Source organism: Haliotis asinina, chromosome 2 (assembly GCF_037392515.1).
Source record: "Haliotis asinina isolate JCU_RB_2024 chromosome 2, JCU_Hal_asi_v2, whole genome shotgun sequence".
Lineage (NCBI taxonomy): Eukaryota > Metazoa > Mollusca > Gastropoda > Lepetellida > Haliotidae > Haliotis > Haliotis asinina.
Window position 1 is genome coordinate 72,527,797 of NC_090281.1, and position 12,109 is coordinate 72,539,905.

General features: G+C 39.7%; 1 protein-coding gene across 1 annotated transcript in view; it reads right to left on the reverse strand.

The window, feature by feature from the left end:
• The window catches only part of LOC137274272 (large ribosomal subunit protein eL31-like), a 329,417-nt gene that overhangs the window by 209,228 nt on the left and 108,080 nt on the right, over nucleotides 1–12,109 (reverse strand). The window lies entirely within an intron of this gene.

A 12,109-nucleotide genomic window follows, 5' to 3' on the forward strand; every position in this document is an offset into this window, starting at 1 on the left:
TTGACGTATCTGTAACAGCGAGAGAGATATGTATCTGTAACAGCGAGAGAGATATGTATCTGTAACAGCGAGAGAGATGTGTATCTGTAACAGCGAGTGAGATGTGCATCTGTAACAGCAAGAGAGATATGTATCTGTAACAGCGGGAGAGAAGTGTATCTGTAACAGCGAGAGAGATGTGTATCTGTAACAGCGAGAAAGATATGTATCTGTAACAGTGATAGAGTTCATGTACCTGTGACTATCGTTACGCATCTCTAACAGGACATTGCTTATCTGTGACAATGAAAGTACAGACTGAGTAATTTCTCATTATCATTCGTCGTTCACAAGAATGCATTTTATATACATTGTTTTGCAGCGTTTAAGTAGCCTTTGGTCAGAAAAAATGCTTGAAGATTTTTGCAAAAATTGCCTCCCCTAAGTCATAAAGACAAAAGTGCTGGCACTTTACACTTTATGACAATAAGGGCACATCCTTAGAGTACCTGTTAGTCAGTCATACAGGATGTATGGTTTCTTTCAACTGTCAAGATTTATGTATAAGGCACTCAGTCTGTCTATTGCTTAGCTTTAAGAGTAAAAAGACACTTAGTTTCATTTGAAAGAACAATAAATTGACACATATACTTTTCATTGAAGACAAGTTAAATGCCAGATTCACATTGCCTAATTCCATGATTTCATACTTTACACTTTTGTTGATATGTTGCATTTACATTTTGTTACCCACCTAAACAGATGTATATTTCACTTATGTTTCTGACCTACAAGTAAATTATTATAAGGAATACTGAGTTTGTTAGTCCATTTCGTGTCATCTGTAGAACAAGGTTAGACCAGCTATTACTAAGAAAGTGTAATCCCAAATATGACATATTGCAAGGTTAGACCACTTTAAATATATTTCATCTACCATCACCGAAGAGTCCTCAACACTTGTGATGAAGAGTCCTCACAGTCCAGTAGAGTGAGTGAATCAGCTGTGTTGTATTCGATGATGAATGAAACTTACTTATGCCAAAGAGGTCTATAAATGGCTATCCTACACATTGTTATGTGCCTCATTATATACACTGAGTCGGTGAACGAGTTTTCAGTAGCCACCTGTCCATATGTTTTAATTATGTAAGTGGGGGAATGAGTGTAGTTTTTAGCCGCCTTTTGTAATAATCAAGCCATATCACCAGAGAGCATACCAGAAATACATGTAGGCTTAATACATTGTATTTTGTGAGGAGTGAACCTTGACTTTTGTCATGACAAACTATCCCTTTCACAACTAGGTTATCCAAAGCAGACCTTTTTCTCCCATGTGATCATTAGATAATCATTTTGGAAATATGGGAGCCAGACGTTCCTTTTGAGAAAGGAATTAATTTCTGGTGAAACGCGTGAATTATTTTGAAAAATGATATTGGGTGAGGTACGAAATGATGATTGTAATGAATACACACATACACAGTTAGATTATGTTCTAATATTTCTTCTCAATACATATCATATTAAAATGATAAGTGAAATATGATTTATTAACCCTCTAGAACCCACTGTATCACAAATGATACAGAAGATTCAATTGTTGGTATCTAATCACTCATTACACTGGAAGAATTAATTTCACATCGTCTGAATTCTTAATATGATATATTTAACGATCACATTTCGTTTCGTGCTTCCTTCCTAATTTTCAACTCACCCATCACTTCCTGTTCAATCACTGGCACATGGTCTGATGATGCGTGAAAGGGGTGGAATTTAAATCCATCCCGATCGACTCAAATTAAATTCCATTTATGTTCAAGTTGTTGTTTTCCTTTCTCTTTTACATGCATTTAAGAGTAGATGTCAACATTTCAGTGAAATCATTATGCATTCTTAACAGTTAATTTTGGAAAATCATATGTATCACACGTGATACAATGGGACCAAGGCATATTCTGCTGTATCACCAGTGATACGTTTCGGGACTTCGTGGAATGTGTAAATTCACTTACTGTTTTAACATCAATGGTAATGTATCATGAGAAATGTAGTTATAATTAAATTCGTTAGAGTATCAAAGAGTGTGAAATACAGATACAATACCCTCCATTTCTTCAGAATGGAGAACATCCTATATGAGGATTTGACAGAAAGTGAGTATGAAACCTCCTCTGATGAATACATTCCTAACACAGAGGATGAGAGTGAGGATGCCACTCCCAGAAAGAAAAGTAGACGTTCATGTAAGCATAAAGCAGCAACATCAACTGGGACATCTGATTCTTCAAATAATGAGGGCATTCCTCTCAAACAGCTCAGACCAACACTGTACGATTCTGATGATGACATCCCTATTGCAAGACTCAACAGCTTAGGGAACATCAAGACGAGAGTGAGCACCTTTCACAATTGTTGGATACTCCTTTCTGGGAGGATGAGGAGTTCTTCCCACCAAACCCAACCTTCAACGGTGTTCCTGAACAGCCTCCTCAAGGCGGACAGCTGAAAGAGCCTATAGAATATTTCAAGGATCTCATAACAGATGCAATGATCGAGAATAAGATGGCATTTCAGTTAAAACAGCATCCAGAGAAATTGCCTTGTTTCTGGGGATTTATCTTCGTATGGGGCTTGTTGCTGCTCACTCTGTGAAAGCTTTCTGGGCTATGGAAACTCGATGTCCTTTAGTCGCAGATTTAATGTCCAGAAATCGGTTCCAGAAGCTCCTGACTTCAGTACATATGAGGGACAACACCAGTGTCTCAGGCGAAGAAATGCGCCCATGGTTGGAGAACTTGAAAGATGCTTTCAAAAAGATACCTCAGGAAGACGAGTGCAGTGCAGTCGACGAGGTAATGATTGCGTTTAAAGGACAGTCTGCAGTAAAACAATATATGAAAAGCAAGCCACATAAATGGGGGTTCAAACAATGGGGCAGGGCAGGAGCTTCCGGGATTCTCTATGAATTTGAAGTCAAGGAGCATCAACCAAAAACCGAGCACCTTCTCCATTTGGCATGACTGGTGATGTTGATGTTTGGTCAGTTTCATCTGTGCAAATAGACTTCTAGTTCTGGGGACTGTTTTGTCTCATTTCTAGAAGACCCTAACTGCCATGTCCGTCCAAACATCCTTGATGCTGACTGATACTGTTCAAGTTGCACCTGCTTTCACTTGTTCAAGTTGTGTTCAATGAAATTGTTCAAATGTTCTTCATTCTACGAGCTGTCTTGTGTCATCCTTCAATGGATATCGACAGACATTTTACTGTTCAGTTTCCATCTGTGCAATGCAAAGATACTCAGATATATTGTGCAAATTCAAATTGTGCCAAGGGTCTTTATCGTTTGAAGATAGTTTATGAATTATTAATAAACCCAGTCTACAAAAAGTGTTGTTTTCTGTCTCTTTAAGTATGTGTTTCGTATTTTCAGTCTTGACCCAAAGTGTATCACAGGTGATACGGATCCTTCACAAAACACAAAGACCCAGCGTATCGCATGTGATACAAATAAAAAAGAATAAACAACTGTTCGAAATGTTGCAAACAAAACATATCTGTTCTAGTTAGACCAAATGTGTGTCAGATTTCAAGTTCCATATTTTTGGGATGTCTAAAAGTTGGTTTGGGTCCTAGAGGGTTAAATACATGTGTAAACTATGAAGGTCTGAAATGTATTTAAGTTTATTTGTAGTTTATTTGTTAAATGCCGTTGAAGTCGTCGTCTCCCACCACGTGATCTGTTGACCATTGAATGTCAAGGGATATGAAAAGAAACCCAAACCAAACAAAGAAACAAAAAAAATATAAAACACACAGGTAACGACTGACGTAACAAAATTGAAATTTCACCCAGCCTCCATGACAACGTCCCACGGCAACGTATCATGACAACGGGTGTTCCTCGCAGCTGATTTAACACTGTTACATTCTCAAGGGAAAAACCGTAATTTAACGGTGAAGAACGGTCATTTGCATTGGTGTTTCAAAACCTAATCACAAAATTTGAAATTGCTACTCCGAAACCTATCGACAAATAATTTGAAACGTCGTATTAACGTGTAGCTATCAAAATAGTTTGAGAGGACCATGGCACAGCTAACTAGAAAATAACAACAGGTTCCAATTTCCAATGATTGTGACTCGGTGTTGGTTTGCGTAATTTATATTGTGGCTCATTTCAACCATGATCGTGAGAAGATCGTGTTTCACAGATATTGTGCATTGTCATCAATCTTCGTTAAAATTCTTTCCTTATGCTTAGGGATGTTCGTGTCAAGTTACTCTGAAACCTTCATCAACTTTGTTGCGATTTTGAAAGGAACGTAACCATATCGTTTTGTCGGGTAGTGAGAAATCACATATTTAATGAAAGTTTCAGTGATTATCTGAGGAGAAAAGATCCCATGGCTGCAAGATGTATATATTAGGTGTGTTAGACCCACAACTGTCTGATAGGCGTCTATTTGATAAAACCTTGCCGATGTACTCGTGAACACTCGCGTGATTACCTTCCAAGGGCTATAACCATCAAGATTCTAACGGGAAAGATAGAAAGCTAGTACCAAGTCAAGCGGCAATGTCAAATTAAGGATAATTGGGTGTGATCATAATATTTTTAAAAATGTATCTACGCCAATACCACCTGTGTCTGACTTTTTGATGCGTGACGTAGACATCGTTCCCAGGCGAACCTCTATTTATGCTATGCATTAGATATGTTTTTTTCTCACGGTCTGAAAGAGAAACCATTATCTGTATGACTTGTATTACAATATTGTGCATTTCATAAAGAACGACTATTGTGCTGGCGTGGTGTATGCGTGGGAATCGCTCGTCTTTATTGTTATCTTGAAGCTCGTGACAGCGCCATAGGAAGACATACATCAACACTGCTGGGACGAAATGCCGCAGTACTAACGGAACATGCTTTATACAGATTTCACCGGTACACCCACATTGTGTATGTTAGACATATATTAGTGGATGAATAACTTTTTTGAGAGATCCACACACAATGGGGCATTGCAAGTAATGCTCGTCTGATATCTCAGCTTTAGTAATAATATGTAAGATAGACGTTTGATGGGTTTGCGACTTGCCCTGCCCTCCTCGGCCTAAATATAAGCAATTATACATTGAGGAATACAATTACACAATTTTTATGAGGTAAAAAATACATCCGTGACGAATTAACTCTTGAGCAACTCATACCTGCTGTAGGAAGCAAGTAACGGGATTAGGAGATCGGGCTCGATATCCTGGTTGGCACATGTCATCTTATCCATTTGTGTTGGTTGGTCGATCCTCATGCTGTTGATCACTGAATGGTCTGTTCCAGACTCGATTGTCTCCAGAGAGTAGACACACACACACACACACACACACACACACACACACACACACACACACACACATCATCATCATCATCATCATCATCAACATGCCTGTTACCGAGCTATGACCACCAATACCCATTCCCACCCCCTGCCCTGTCACTTTACTGTGACCGTCTACATGGCCTCATAACTCCACCCTTGCGTCCACTGCCACATCTCCTTGCCCAACCCCAGTCCACATCACCATCCACATCCCGTATCATAACAATCTTCATTATCACCCTCGCCATCCTTCTCCATCTGAAAAATAACACGTCCTCGCGTTTCGAGTGCATAGTTTTTGTTATACTTGTCTTGGCTAAAAAACAAACAAACGGAACATTAGGTTAAGGTGCATGAGACATATAATGATTTCTTCGGTGTGTTGTACTCACACACTATACCTACAAGTACATATACATACATATGGAGTATATTAACACTTGATTACGCACTGTCTGAGTGGGTATCGGAAATTCCTAGTCTTTGTTATTTGACGAGTCACAGCAGTACTAGAATGAGAGAGTGAGTTTAGTTTAATGCCGCTTTTAGCAACATTCCCGCAATATCACAGCGGGGGACACCAAAAATAGGCTTTAAACATTGTACTCTTGTGAGGAATCGAACCCGGATCTTCGGCGTGACGACGCTTTACTCACTATACACATATGTTATATGTGAGATTACACTTCCAAGTCGGGGTGGCTGAGCGGGTTAGGCAGCTGACTTTGTCTGCTGGCGATTAGGTTCCTGACTCCGAGGAGGTGTTCTTCTTAATTACGGATGGTACTAAACCCCCCAAAGTTACATTTGACCAATTTTAATTGTTACTGTGTATTCACAGCTTTAACCACTAGGCTACCACCACCTACCCGCACAGCGGTACAGTAAGACTTGGACGACCAAGATACATTAACTTGTCCTTTGCTCATGCAAAGTCTGATTGAGCAACAGTAAACAAAGTGACTCGTTCACTTATGCTTTTGACATAGTCACTCTAAACATCCGACTCTGCCTTTAGATAGATAGATATTGAACGACTTGCCATTTTTGTGCATCCATTAATTCATCCAGTGTGCATCACTTTCCAAGACTGACTTATTGGAAAGCAGACTTAACAAAGGCATATTATTCTTATTTACGCCTGGAATATCGCTATTAAAAGTTTGACGCATCTACTGACTCCAGGTGAACGTCATGTCGACATTTACATATTCATAATGTTGACTGGAACAGAATGTCCTCTTCGTTAAAGTAAATGACACCCACAAATATATTTAAGTGCATGCAATTATTGCAGAAGGGTAACCCGATATTTATTTTGTGGCAGTAGCATAACAGCATGATACGGTCTCTCCCGAGCTCTTTTGAAAAAATCAGAATTCAGTTGTCAACACATTTGAATTTATTACTCGACGAGAAGCACCGCATGCATCAAGGAAGAATGCACCAGGTTGCCATCTGAGAATAAATCGTCTGTTTTAAACACGTCAGAAAATTGCTGAATACTTTTTAACCATCATTCAGTTAGAGTTTCATTCAGATGTTGTTTGCAAGGTGACCTTGACGTGTGGAATGTTGGAACACTGAGTGAGTAACGGTGATTAGATATAATCATGAAAGTTCTTTGTGTAACAGTTGCTTGTTGTGATACCACTCGAAAACTGCGTCATCAGGCCTTAATATACTAACACAATTTACACGCATTTGACAGTGCTTGTAGGTATAGTATGTAATTATAAGCAAAACACCAATGCAATTAAAAAAGGTGTCATGCACTTCAACTTTATATTCCTGAAAAGGGTGCATTTTAGCAAGGACAAGCATAATCAAAAACTATATATGCACTCAAAACAGCAGGCATGTTATTTTTAGATGGAGAAGAAAGGCCGGGATGATAATGAAGATTATGATGGTACGGGATATGGATGGCGATGTGGACTGGGGTTGGGCAAGGAGATGTGGCAGGGGGCGCAGAGGTGGAGTTACAAGGCCATGTAGAATGTCATGGTACAGTGACAGGGCAGAGGGTGAAGATGGGTGTCTTGATGGTCAAAGTTCGGTAACAGGCATGTTGATGATATGGATGGGGTGGTTGGTTGGTTTGGTGTTTAACGCCTTATTAAGCAATATTTCAGTTATCTGTAAATAATCGACCACGGAATCCAGTGATCAACAGCATGAACATCGATCTACGCGATTGGGATACGGTGATATGTTTCATCCAAGTCAGTGAGCCTGATCACTACATCCCGTTACTCGCCTCATTACGACAAGCATGGGTTACTGAAGACCGATTCAAACACGGATCTTCACGGGTAGGATGAGAATAGGCACGTAGATGGTCATATCGCGGTAACAGGTCCATATGGATGAGGATGGTTGTGTAGGTGGTCAAGGGACAACAACAGGGGTATGAAAGAGGATGGCTGTGTAGGTGGTCAAGGGACAACAACAGGGGTATGAAAGAGGATGGCTGTGTAGGTGGTCAAGGGACAACAACAGGGGTATGAAAGAGGATGGCTGTGTAGGTGGTCAAGGGACAACAACAGGGGTATGAAAGAGGATGGCTGTGTAGGTGGTCAAGGGACAACAACAGGGGTATGAAAGAGGATGGCGGTGGGATAGGATAGTCATGGTGACAGGATAGAATGGTTTGGGGACTGTGATACGAAAGTTGGTTAAGATGGGTATTAGGATTGGACTGAGATTGGAATGAGGGCGCACAACGCATAGGGTATAGAAATGAAGACGAAATAAGGACGGGAACAGAGATAAAGATGGCGTGAAATTGGGATGGGGATATAGACGGGGTAGAAGGGGTGGAGATAGGTATTAGGATTGGACTGAGATTGGAATGAGGGCGCACAAAGCATAGGGTATAGAAATGAAGACGAAATAAGGACGGGAACAGACATAAGGATGGCTTGAAACTGGGATGGGGATGTAGACGGGGTAGAAGGGGTGGAGAATCCGAATCTTGGTAGGTTGTTAAAAATACGTATGTACCAATCCCGATAATGAGTCATATTATCATTATACCCTACTTGATACGCTTAGACAGTGTGACATTACTTCGACCGAACGAAATGATGCCTCTCCCAACAAGCTGACCTGTTTAAACGGCACACCTGGACATGAATCTTAGTTATAACTGCTCGTGCCCTGGAAATGTGGTTCATGTTTTATTACAACGCTTGACTGCAGTAATCACATGACCCTGTGGTATTATATGAAGTAAGAACTTCGGAATACAAGATCGTAATTTGAGCCGTATATTTATAGTATACATTATTTACATTAACACTGCTCTGAGTACATCAGATACCTGAACTGATATGTTGCATACCCTTCTCTCCGGTTGACCGGAGGGAGAAAGTCAAAGAAATACTTGTAAAAGTTTGTAATTCCCTTCAATTTCGTGACTTTTTCGTCCTCTTTCAAACACTCCCCTACTAAAAGACAGCAACCCAAAACGTGGAGTGAAACCCGTTCCTTGCTTGAACACCCATGAAGATGAGTGCACGTGAACGAGTGAGTGAGTACTTTTCTTTTAAGAACACAGAGCATGTCCTTTTGACTGAATGGATATTTGGGTTCGTTTCCGGAATTTTAAGAACACTGTTTTCTCAACAAGGACTTTTCCACTGATAAATTGATAAACTTGTTGCTGTTCGGTTGTACATTTATCATACAGTAATTTCATTTGTCATGCAGTAATTCTGTAACATTTGTATACAGCCCGTGAAGATAAGGGTTAGAGTTAATCTTCAGCAGCTTTTTCTAAGAGGCCACTAACAGGCACACGTCATTGTATCTCAGTGGCGTAGATCGATGTTCATGCTCTTTATCACTGGGTTATCTGGTCCAGACTGGATCATTTGCAGACCACCGTCACATAGCTAGAAAAGTATCAAAATAACAACCCAAACCAGCCGAACTGACGCTTTATCTACTGGACTACTCTAAACAACCCCCAATGACCTGCTTCACACAATAAAATAAAAACCAAAACTTACTGAACATTAGTTTGAGAATTTTAATAAACCGACGCAAGGAATTAAAAAGAAATAAATGCCCTGAATTTGAATAGATAACGTCTCCCTATTAAACGTTAAATGAGCATCATCATGACACCAAGGCTGGCTTTCTGTCGTAAACATAGCGCTATAAACGTAACACCTACAGGGTGTCATTTAATTTGTTGTGAAGCATCAATATGCAATTACTCGTCACTCTAAACATTGCAGCGTTATACACAGCCATAAAAATAACAGCACTGTCTATTGCATATGAATTCATTGCTAGCAAATATGATATGATCTTTTTGGAATCTTTCACGAACATTCATGGTTGTGTTGCTTCACATTCCGCAGACATTTTTATGGTGTCTACCGTATCTCCATCTACCGCTATGCATTTTCAGCTAAACGCTGTTTCTTATATAGGCGATGTTATCAGTCACACTTATGGGAACCTTCACAAGAGTGAGATAATATCAGCTGTTTGTCAGGCTGCTTCACATTCGCTTCCCTTTGAAGATACTGGGGATAGAATTTTGAACGTAGTTACGAATAACGTCCTGTGAATAACTTCTGAAAGACAGATAGTTTGAACTCTACTTTATCATTCATTATTTAAAAAAGCGAAACATCGTTATTCCGAACTAACAAAACCTTTGAGAGCGCTAAATCCCTCACGAGAATCTTCTCTTGCCTGAGATCTGTTTTTCAGCACAATATGTATCGTGAATGTGGTTTTACGCCGCTTGTATAATCCCGCTATATCACAACAGAGTTGAGACAAGAAATGTTTCATCTAGGGTAACGGGGGGTGAAAAAACTATCACTTTAAATATACTTTTAATACATGTTATACATTTCGCTAGCATTTGTGAAACACACGTTTACGACAAAACATCTGTGCATAACACACCTGACCTTCTTCGGAGAAGACTTGATCTATGTTCACAGCAAAGACTGGCGTAATCTCTAACAGACAGTTGTGACTCAAGAGTTTTCCAAGGTTAGAAATTTCTCTACAAAATGAACTGGGTCTTATAACGTAACTCTGATCAGGAGATAAAAGTTATACGAGAATGCCCAGTAATATTGATCCGCACAAATATGCTGTCTGGTTGTATATTTGGTTCAAATGCTACCTTTAAACAAGAGTGCTGTACTAATTACATGTCAACTGATAGGGACTCCTCAAGCAAACTTATGTTGTGCTCATACAGGATGATTCTTCTTTTGTCAGCTGCAACGACTGAAACGTGGAAGAAATTGTTTTTGTTTCCAGATCGTAACATAACTAGGAACTGAAAATGTGGTGAGATATTTCTTACAGAGCTTGAAACGAGGGTGAAAATTACAAAGTGACATTTTATCTAAATCGAACATGATTCAAAAAGTGATGTACCTTAAGTGTGTCCTGGTTTGATCAAGATACAATGGAACCACTATTGCCTGTAACTTGATATCTTGGTGTTTCGGCTGAGGTGTACTGAAATGTGCTGAAGATATGAAGAATTGCCCTATTTATTGCGTATAATCGTACAAACCTAATTCTAGAAGCTGTTGAAACCACACCAACTCGCCCATTCACCCATTATGCTTAACTGAGTGAACGGGTTTTGTTTCAGCAATGTTAGTATTTAACCGCCACCATCATGTTGAAGACGTGTACAAAATTACAGATTGACCTTTAAGAGCTTTAGAAACCTAAGCATGAGCTGATCTGCTAGAAATCAGTGGATAAAGCACATGTCCCGCGTGGAGTGGAAAACATGGAAAATAGCCATCAAAGCACATATACATCTACATCCATGTACGCAATGAAATATTTTTCCACGAAGCACTATAACAAATAAAAAATATATAAACGATATAATATAAACACCAAAATAAGTGATCTAGTACGAATTCTTAAGACACAACATCAGTGTATTTAGGTTTTTTATCAGCATCTTAGCAAGATGTGCGATGTGAACGTGAATAACAAGAGCTATCAGCCTTGGACTTAAAAAGATTTGTGGGTCAATCCCATGTGTTTGATGTTAATCTGGAGGGTTAACTCGGAGTAGCACTTTAACGCGCCTCTGACTTTTCTAAAGTCCATCCCCTTATGGGGAGCGCCGAACTGGGACCGCAGCTCAAACTCATCATGACAAAAGTTAAACCCGACACTGCTAACATGTCACTGGACAAGATGTAAGGGTTTATTGTCAATAGGCTTCACAATGGGGGAACTGATCACTTCCGATACAAACCTCGTCCAGGGTGCGAGATAGCGTCAAGACTCGGGTACAGGGTCGGGATCTATGACCCACGTCTTTATCGCCAATCAATCTCCTCACATTGAGCCAGCGGAGACGTGTTTATAATGGCCGTTTCTGCACTGGTGACCAGGTGTAAAAGGTTGGATGAATGGAGGCTGGACACGCTGTTGTTAAGATTCTGGTTTCATCTACGTTGGTTTGATATATGGTAAATGTTGGAACTTACATGAGAAAGGATGTCAACAGCAAGGTGATACATAATTCTTCGTAGTTGTTACGAGGACAATGGTGTCGTGCCAAGATAACCCAATGGTTACTTAGGAAAATTATGGTGAGCGAAAATGGGATGGAGTGTCGAGTTCAGGATTATTCCACTTAAAAGCGACATTTATGAAGGTGAATTTGCTTGTCCTAGTACAGTAACTGAATTATTTTCGGGATTTTACAGTGTTAATTCACGGTTTAA